Source organism: Triticum dicoccoides, chromosome 3B (assembly GCF_002162155.2).
Source record: "Triticum dicoccoides isolate Atlit2015 ecotype Zavitan chromosome 3B, WEW_v2.0, whole genome shotgun sequence".
Taxonomy (NCBI): domain Eukaryota; kingdom Viridiplantae; phylum Streptophyta; class Magnoliopsida; order Poales; family Poaceae; genus Triticum; species Triticum dicoccoides.
The window spans coordinates 678,621,404-678,631,416 of record NC_041385.1 but is presented as its reverse complement, the minus strand read 5'-3'; the positions used below and the strand labels follow the sequence as shown (position 1 = coordinate 678,631,416).

At 48.2% G+C, this 10,013-nt stretch overlaps 1 pseudogene; it reads right to left on the bottom strand.

Annotated features, from left to right (window-relative positions):
- Positions 1-8,858: 8,858 nt before the first annotated feature.
- The window catches only part of LOC119277805, a 1,609-nt pseudogene continuing 454 nt past the window's right edge, over positions 8,859-10,013 (bottom strand).

Genomic DNA, 10,013 nt, shown 5'->3' with positions numbered 1-10,013 from the left:
CTATGGACCAAGGTTTTTCCCCAACTCCCTCTCCGTGTTGATTGTGTTTGGTGTTTCTAGGTTTTGGGGGAGGCTTGTGTGTTCTTGAGATTCTTAGGCTTAATCTCTGCAAGAGTAGGATGAAGGAGCATGGTATTGCATAGGATTTATACTTGTATTGTTGTCTTGCGCTACATCGGATCACCGTAGCACCGCCTTTGTTTCGCGGTTCTTTTCAGATTCAAACCGCCGGTTGGATCTGACGTGATGCGGTACTACCGCCCGTCTGGGGCGGTACTACCGCTTGCACGGTACTACCGCCCTTCGGGAGCGGTACTACCGCGCTCTGTGCGGTACTAAAATTTTACTTCCGCTCCAACCACGGTACTACCGTGACCTCGCACGGTACTACCGCGTTTGGAGCAGTACTAATATTTTAGTACCGCAAGCAGTGGAAGTTCTACCGTGGCTCACATTTATCGCATGCCAACTTTCTCGTATGCCTTCTATGTGTTTCTTGTGCTTTTTCGTGGCCTTTGCATTGATCTTTTCGCGTCTTTGGTGTTTTGCGTGTGTGTCTCAGGTGGTGGCTCTCGCCGGTCCAACCCCAGTCGTGATACTGGCTCCAAACGTCTGCGCAACCCAGGTGAAGTACCAGAGGGCTCGTCTGCCTCCAAGCGCAATGACAAGCACTCAGCTAGTAAGCACAAGGAGCCCGCTAAGGGCATGGATGAGATAGCCCAAGCTGATTATGTCCGTCTCAGGCAGCTTCACCCTTATGTGCACCCGCGTTCCACTTTCAGAGGCTGTGAGCTGTTCTGGAACAAGCAACAGACCAACATCTATCTGGATGTCATCAAGAACAAGCAGAATACCTATGTGGAGGTGAAGTGGATTGATATGCATCACATGAGGAAGGACAAGTTTTGTGACTACTTTGGAGAGGCTCTGGACTTGGTGGAGCAGTTTGGCATTGAGCATGTGTTAACCTTCCACCTCGACTATGACCCTGAGCTTATCTGTTAGTTCTTTGCCTCAGTCTACTTTCACTCCGATGAGGAACGGAGGATGACCTGGATGACCAATGGCCGTAAGCTGTCTGCTACCTGGAAGGAGTTCATGGATCTTCTCCAGGTTCCTGATGATGGTCTCAACTCTCCAGTGGGTGTTCGCCCCCATGCCAATGCTGAGTCTGCCAGCAAGGACAGGCTTGCCCCATTCATGGTTGAGAAGGCGCTCGCCAATGGCAAGATAACTTTGGTGCTCAACCCTTTCCTGGATATCATGTATCGCATCTTCCGCAACTCCCTGTTCCCTCGCATCGGTGACAAAGACAAGGTTCATGCCTATATGGTGGACATGATGCTCATCTGCGAGGAGGCTCGTTCGTCTCAGTCTCAGCCACTTGATGTCTCACACATCATGTGGTGTGAGCTCCGGTTTGCAGTGTTCAACCGCAAGGTGCCTATCTATGGGCCCTATCTGTTTCTGCTGATTTCGAAGACTTGGGAGAAGATGTTCCCTGATGAGGAGTTTCTTGCTCCAGACTGGGTTCGCCATGAGCCCATCTGCCTGCGTATCAAATCCAACTGGGCCAACACCACTACTCGTGCCGAGGCGACTGCTGCTAGGGCTGCTGTTGATGAGGAGGATGCTGGCGCCGAGGATGTTGCTGAGGGCCGTGCTGCTAGGCCTTCCCAGAGTGCCGCTGTGCCATCATGGGCCAAGAAGCTGAAGGACAAGATGAAGACTCTTTTCTGCATGCAAGCCAAGGGGCAGTACAGGACTCACGTGGCGTCCAAGGAGAGTCGTCACTGGGACAACAAGATCTTGCAGCTCTATGGTGAGGCAGTGTCTGGCAGGTCTGAGGAGCACATCACTCCAGAGGCCGAGTGGATGGAGAAGCAGGGCTACAGGTGGACTGAGTCTGAGGAGGATGTCGAGGAGACCATCCCTGCTGCCGAGGAGACCGACGGAGAGGCTTGGGACGAGTTCTCTGCTTGAGCCACCTCTTGTGTGTAGGTGTCCTCTCTGCCTTTTTTGGCGTCTCGATGCCAAAGGGGGAGAGAGTGTAGGGATTTGCGAGTGTGTCGTGTGTTTGCTGCTTTCTCGTTTGTGTCGTGTGTTGCTGCTTTCTCGTTTGAACCTCGGTAGCTTTACTTCGTATGGTGTAAGACATATGCACTCTATCTATCCTAGCGAGCTTGTGTTATATTGTGCTATATTTATGCTATGCTATGCTTATTATCATGCCTTGGTCTCTAAAATATAGGGGGAGTGTTGATCCTAGTCTGTGTGCTATGCAGTCCAAAGCATTCATCTAAAGTGCACACATCTAGGGGGAGCCCGTCTATATCTTAGAGAGGTGGGGTTTGCCCCTGCTCTAAATTATCTTATCTATTTGCAAATCCCGTGTTGTCATCAATCCACCAAAAAGGGGGAGATTGTAAGGGCATATTTATCCCTCAGGTGTTTTGGTGATTGATGACAATGCATTTGCGGACTAATCATGTGCCTTGAGTTTCTCAGGTTCTTCATCTCTAGGCACGAGATGATTCGGTGCCCCTCGGAGACTATTGAAATCGGCGTTGTTCTATGTTTCTCTTTGGTGGATTTGAGTCGTAGGAGAGCCGTACTATTAAGAGGGGGTCCGCGTCAGAAAGGTTTGGGTGGAATCAACACGTACACTTGTTCCTCCTTTCCCTGCATTTTGGAGCTTCCCTTTGTTATCTTGGTTGTGCGGAAATCTGACGACTACTGCTGTACTTGCGGTAGTACCGCAAGTACACGCGGTAGTACCGCTGTGTGTCATGGTAGTACCGCTCATCTGGAGCGGTAGTACCGCGGCTCCCAGGCCTTGTGCCGCTCCGGTGCGGTAGTAGGGGCGGATGTAATTTTTTTACATCCGCGCCCTCCACGGTAGTACCGCCCGTCAAGCGCGGTAGTACCGCGGGGGCCCACGGTAGTACCGCTCCCTAGGAGTCGTAGTACCGTGGCCCTCCTACCTAGTACCGCAGTGTCGCGGTAGTAGGCGCGGATGTAATTTTTTACATCCGCGCCCGCACGGTAGTACCGCGCCTCGCAAGCGGTAGTACCGCGTCGGATTTTTGTACCACCTCAGTTTCAGCGGAAGTAGGCACGGATGTAATTTATTTCATCCGCGCCCTTCCCAGGCCGTGACTTTCCTGCCTAGCGGTAGTACCGCAAGTGGGTGCGGTAGTACCGCGCAAGCGGTAGTTCTGCCCCCTTGTCAGGCTAGTTCCGGCCTGTGCTGCTGTCGCGGTAGTACCGTGGTCAGCCACGGTAGTACCGCACAGCTTCGCGGTAGTACCGCGCCGCTGGAGCGGTAGTACCGTGTGTCGCGGGCTGAACATGTGGATAACGGTTGGATTCTTTCCACGACTATATAAGGGGTGTCTTCTACCTTTAGTTGGCTACCTCTTCCACCTCTAAGCTCCATTGTTGCTCGAAGCTCCATTTTCACTCGATCTCTCTCCCTAGCCAATCAAACTTGTTGGTTTGCTCGGGATTGGGTGACAAGTGCCCGATCTACACTTCCACCACAGGATATTTGATCCCCCCACACTTATCCCTAGCGGATCTTGTTACTCTTGGGTGTTGAGCACCCTAGACGGTTGAGGTCACCTCGAAGCCATACTCCACTGTGGTGAAGCTTCGCGGTATTGTTGGGAGCCTCCAAGTGTTGTGGAGATTGCCCCAATCTTGTTTGTAAAGGTCCGGTTGCCGCCTTCAAGGGCTCCAATAGTGGAATCACGGCATCTCGCATTGTGTGAGGGCGTGAGGAGATTATGGTGGCCCTAGTGGCTTCTTGGGGAGCATTGTGCCTCCACACCGCTCTAACGGAGACGTACTACCCCTTAAAAGGAAGGAACTTCGGTAACACATCCTCGTCTCCACCGGCTCCACTCTTGGTTATCTTGTCCCTTTACTTTTGCAAGCTTACTTGTGCTATATCCATTGCTTGCTTGTGTGCTTATTGTCTTTGCATCATATAGGTTGTCCACGTAGTTGCACATCTAGACAACCTATTTCATTGCAAGTTTTAAATTGTTAAAGAAAAGTTTAAAAAGTGTTAGTTGCCTATTCACCCCCCCCTCTAGTCAACCATATCGATCCTTTCACCCTTCCTCGAGCGGAACAATGTGAGGCAGGGATGACCATGCGACATAATCTGCCAAAGGAGGAAAAATACTCCCATAAGTTGTATCATCATACTGGAGACATAGAGGCGAGGGAGGAACAGGAGTCAAAATCCCCCAAGCACCTTTATGAACATCCACATCATGAGTGGGAGATCCAGTTATCTCTTCCATTTCCAGCCCATCATGTACTTTTTCACTAGAAACATTACCACTTTGAGGATCACAATATGACATTTTTTCATTAGCATGTTCCCTAGCCATGGTTTCGATAAGCAGCTCCGTATGATTGCCCTCATCACTTTCCTCTTCTTCTTCACTCTCACCAACAACAGCCAACCTCTGCCCCCCTTTGTCATAGTTCTAGGATGAATAAGTACCAACCATGGAAGCACTTGTTTCCCCTTGCCCAGCAGAATAAGCAGGATATGATTCCATCCTTGCTTTCTTGGGGAAGGAAGGAGATGCACTGCTATCAACCGCAATGGAGGACTGGTTCTTGTCAGCCCCCAATGTCACAATTTTCTCAACTTCATAAAAAAAGTCATAATATTGCTCTCCAAGCATTCCTTCAGCCGAGGGGGGAATCCTCTCCACCTCTCTGCACCCAAGTAAAATTCTAACATATTCAGGCTTATGTATAGTAGATTCATCAACTTCCAGTGTTATCCCCACCAGAGCCCCAGCATAAGCCGCATGTTCAGTACACCTTTTTTCTATAGGAATATTACGAACCCTCACCCAAGCTTTTTCCAATATTCCCTTGGCCCCTATAGATGCAGTCCAAGGTGTAATGCAAACCACAACGGCCCCCTCCATCAAAGGCATACGTTTCCCATTAGGAAAACGCATCACAAACTTAGCAGGGCCAATGGAACGAGCTGTACATCGCCATTTCTTCTTACCAGGCTTTTTTGCAAAAATGGCATTAAATTCATATTCAATCTCTTTCACATATGCAACCCCTTCCACAATAGTGATCACTACGTTGTTAGTTTTTTCTGTACTCTGCTTAGCAGCACACATATCAGGAATATAGAAAAAACCCTGGCCAGGCGACTGGAATCCGCACATGAATGGAACACATTCCCAAGGCCTCAGAGTTTGACATAATTGAGCCATATGACCTAGCTTGTTGCATTTCTCACATAGGATAATAGGGCAGCGAGGAGCGAAATGACCTGAGAGGGAACAGTTGATGCAGATCTCGTTGGTGCTTTTGGTTGCAGCTTGTCCAGTTGGTGCTTTTGGTGCTTTTGGTCGCAACCTACCAAGCCGGCACGCCGCTCGCCTGCAAAACGAACATTCCTGAATCTCTCCGGCCGCGGCGGCGAGGGTGGTAGGCGGCGCGGATCCCGCCGGCGTTGTGTCTCGCCCGGGAGACCGTTGGAGAAGCTCACAAGCTGGGCCGGAATTTCCATTTCCCTCTTTCTGGGCCGAACTATCTAGGCCGGCAGAGGGCCTGGGCTTTCTGTGGGCCTACACCCATCCGTGCATAGAGGGATTGGACCCAGGACGCCGATCCTTTAAAAAAAACAAAAAGGACCCGGGACGACGCTGTACACACTACACAGTACACTGCCTCTGCCTGCATCGTTCGAGCTCTGTGTTTTGATTTCAAGAGAATCTAAATGGTTGATAAAATACGGGACGGGCAATATACGGCCGTCGGCCGCCGCTACTCCAACTTCACCTAGAATTCCAAGCTAGCTGCATTTTGAACATTTTTGTTTTGTCAGAACTAGGATGACATAGTTCAGTAGTACACCCTCCTTACTTGAAATGCACATCTAGTACATGTAATATTCAGAGAGCTAGAAATATAGGGTCTTCTGGTGCATGAAAAGTACGTACTAAAAACAGATAGACATATAACCCAATCATATAGGGAGCGTTACACCAAAAAACAGATGAACATTCATAAGTCGGGCTGCAGCGTACAGTAGTTCCATGGACCCCGGTAAGCAAATCTCTAAACCTGTTTCTAGCCTTAACAGAGATTTTGCAGAATTAACAAAGCTTATGGAGAACAGCAGGACACGGCATACATTCAATGATTCAGTAGCAGTGCTAAATTCTGAAAAGGGGGAAAAAGGTTGAGCTGAAATTATCCACTGCAGAAATTAAGAACCACATTGCACACAAGATAGCATCAAACTTAACAGCGTACATAACATGTCCTAATTAAGATAGGAAACAGTAATTCCATCACAGAAGATACAACAAAGAGTCAAAAGTAATTCTTAACTGCCATCAGATCAGAAGATACAAAATTTGGCATGATATATTGCACCCAAAACAATTTGTAACATAACACTTAATTGAGTACGGATTTACAGCCCAAAATTGGCTAATCCTGCGGTAACATACGCATGCTCAGGTTTTCTCATTTGATCTGATAGTTCAATCCCACTTGTCTTTTACAGCTACATCAGGATCAAAATTGTAGCATCATACATAACTGCAATCCTAAGTCCAAGAATTTAAAGCCCAATCTTTTGAACCAACTACAACTTGCTTGCATCACTAATCCCTCTATGAGTCCTGAGGTTTTCATCACTGGGCCCCCAACCCGATCCTCTGGGCCCATGTGTATCCATGTCGGCAGGAGCTCAACTGAAGCACCATCTCTTCTTCAGAGAAGAAACCGAACATGTCCCACATTCGTGTCAGCAGTGCGAGCCGAGGTGAAGAAGAATTTTATTGAAAGTATCTGATGTTCCATGCAGGGCCGGTCCTGAGATTTCAGGGGCCCGGGGCAAGACAACAAAAAGGGGCCCTAAAGCTAAAATTTTCTCTATTTCAATTGCAACTAAATACTCGATGCACTATATTTATGTTGCCTTGTCATGTAGACTATACAACAAACCAAGGTCATAAACATGCACAGAAAAAATGGTTGCTCTTCTCAGTCGGCACTTATATGTTTCAGTTATGTTCGTACCTATTCTTCAATAGTAACTAAAGGCATTCCTCGGAATTTCTAGCAGAAGTACTTGTATGATCTGTTCTAGAAAAATTAATACTATCTCCTTTCTGATTGTCAATCAACCCATATGCAAGTTTGTTTTCTTCACTCATTACCAAATGGATACTTTCTAGATAACATCTTACTAATTAGCACACAAACATATGATACACGAAATTAAAAGTACTATTAATTAAATAAATATAAAATTTTGCTAAGAAAGGCTTGGAACAAGGTACCTGGATGGATGTAAAATTAGAAAATTGCAAGATATTGCTGCTGCTTATTAGTCACGAACAAAAATCCAAGCTCCACTTTTGTAATGCCAACCAACACAAGAAATTGAAGTGTGAGAAAGAAATATGTATGGGAATGATCTTCATGAAACGAATGAATGATCTACATAAAGTTCATAGAAAAAGAGGAATTTGCATTGAAGAGGAGGTTGATCGGAATCTAGAAAATTGCATTACCTTCTTCCATTAATCACGTGTAGCAACAGAAAATCACAATTCGAATACACAGCCGGGGACGCAGCCGGAATCAGCCGGAAACGCTGATCCGTTGCCAATTGTGAAGCGGACTAGAAGGCGAGAAGATAGCGCCCGTGCGGCAAGTCTAGAAGATGGCGATCTGTTACCTTTTTTTCTCTGGTTTCTTTGGAATCAGTCGATCTGTTGCATGGGCAACATCATGTACGTATATGGAAACCAATCCATCGGGGGCCCCTTCATACCGGGGGCCCGGGGCGGCCGCCCCTCCTGCCCCCCCTCAGGGCCGGCCCTGGTTCCATGGATCACCTGTGATTAGAGTGTGACTCTCACCCAAGTCTGGTCTATGTTCCAAGTTCCAGCAGCAAAAGAGAAACACCTGTCAAGCAAAACTGCGTAATCATCTGAATCTAAAAAAAAACAATTTAGAAAAGGGAACTGCATATTGTGTCAGAAAGTTTTATGTGCAATTGTACTACAGATTCTGTAAGATCGTTGTGGAGTAACGCCCAGAAATCCAACAATGAACAACACCTGTATCCTCCAAACAACATATGATGTATGTTAAAGTGTCAGGCAAAAAAATACTGAATGTACAAGACCCATCTAGAAAACAGCAGCCACAAATTGTGTCAGGATTTTTATTTTATAAACAAAACACATATTTAAGTTCTGAGCACACGTAAAGTACCAAGCACATCTTCAGTTCACTCAGCAGTAGAGCTACAAATTTTGACCATTCTACAGTAATGCCCAGAAATCCAACAAGAAAGAAGTTACAAAAGTCCGGCTGCATTCAGAAAAAACAGATGAAAAAAGTTACAAAAGTCCGGCTGCATTCACAAAAAACAGATGAACATTCATAAGTCCGACTGCATTCACAAAAAACAGATGAACATTCATAAGTCCGACTGCATTCAGAAAAAACAGATGAGCATTCATAAGTCCGGCTGCAGCATACAGTAGTTCCAGTCCCTGGTAAGCAAAACTAAACTGTTTCTAGCCTAGAACAGAGGTACTGCAGAATTAACAAAGCTTATGGAGAACAACAGGACACGGCATATATTCAACGAATCAGTAGCAATGCTAAATTGAGAAAAGGGGAAACAAGGTTCAGCTGACATTTATGTACTGCAGAAATTAAGATCCATATTGCACAACACAAGATATCATCAAACCTAACAGTGGAGGATTGGGGACATATCATGTCCTAGTTAAGATACCATACCAAACAGTAATTCCATCACAGAATGCACAGCCAAGAGTCAAAAGTAATTCATAACTGCCCTCGGGTGAGAAGCTACAAAATTTGGCATGATATATTGCTCCCAAAACTGAGCCATGATGTCGTAGAGTATATGATATAGACTAATAGAGTATAATGCTTATGAATTGCCTTTAGCAAACAGTAAGCGTAACACTAAAGGCTGTGACTAGTTTAACTAAGTGACTTAGCCGAATAACTGAAGCAGTAGAGAGGCCGGAGGTGAACATCTTCAGAGATGGCCGTTGTATGCAAGAACTCTGTTAGGCGCACTGACTTCCATGGCAGGATCCCAGCAGGGCCGGTGCCACTGCCGTCATTGAGCAGGGCAAGGGCGCAGATAGCTCTTCCCAGGACCAGTTCATCTCTGGGTCCGCAAGAATCTTCGCCAAGTCGTCTTCCAGTTCCACCACGGGATTTGGTGCGGAAGGAGGGGGCGAAGGCACGGGCGGCGGCAGATTTGATGGAGGAAGCAACGACGGAAACAGGAGCTGCCGCCTGGCTGCGGATGATTCGTCCATGGGGGGCTTGCTCTTCTTGGGCGCAGACGCGTGCAGAGATGACGGAGAAAGCCGAGGGCCGTCGTCCGGCGTCTTCCTCTTGCGCGCGGACGCGGAGGAATCGCGGGCTCTGGTAGATCTTGCAGAGGCAAAGAACCGGCCTCGGCTGGCCGCCGTCTTCCTGACCGACGCTGAACTCCATCATGAGCCACTCCGGCGGCTTCTTGTCTTCCTTGGGATTGGGTGTGTAGGTGAACTTCTCGAAGCGGCCGACGGCGTGGCCCTCGGCGTCGACGACGTCATTCCCTCGCTCTTGTTTCCATGTGCCCTTGCCTCCTCCGACGGTCCGAGACTTGCGGCTATTCTGGGCGCTCTTGGGCTTCACGAGGCTGAAGAAGTACCAGTTCTTGCTCTCCCCTTGAGCCCTCGCCGGTCCTGGCAGGCGGCCGGAGACGAGGGAAGCCGGATCTGTGGCGTATACGTCTGCCTCGTGGAAGAACTGCTTGGCGGCGTCCGGGAGGGGCTGGCAGGAGATTCTTGGGCGGAGGTAGAAGGAGACGAGCTCGCTGTCGGTCGGGCAGAAGGCAAAGCCGGGCGCGGGCTCAGGAGGAGGCGGCGGCGAGGCGATGGGCGGAGGCGAGGTGGTGACGC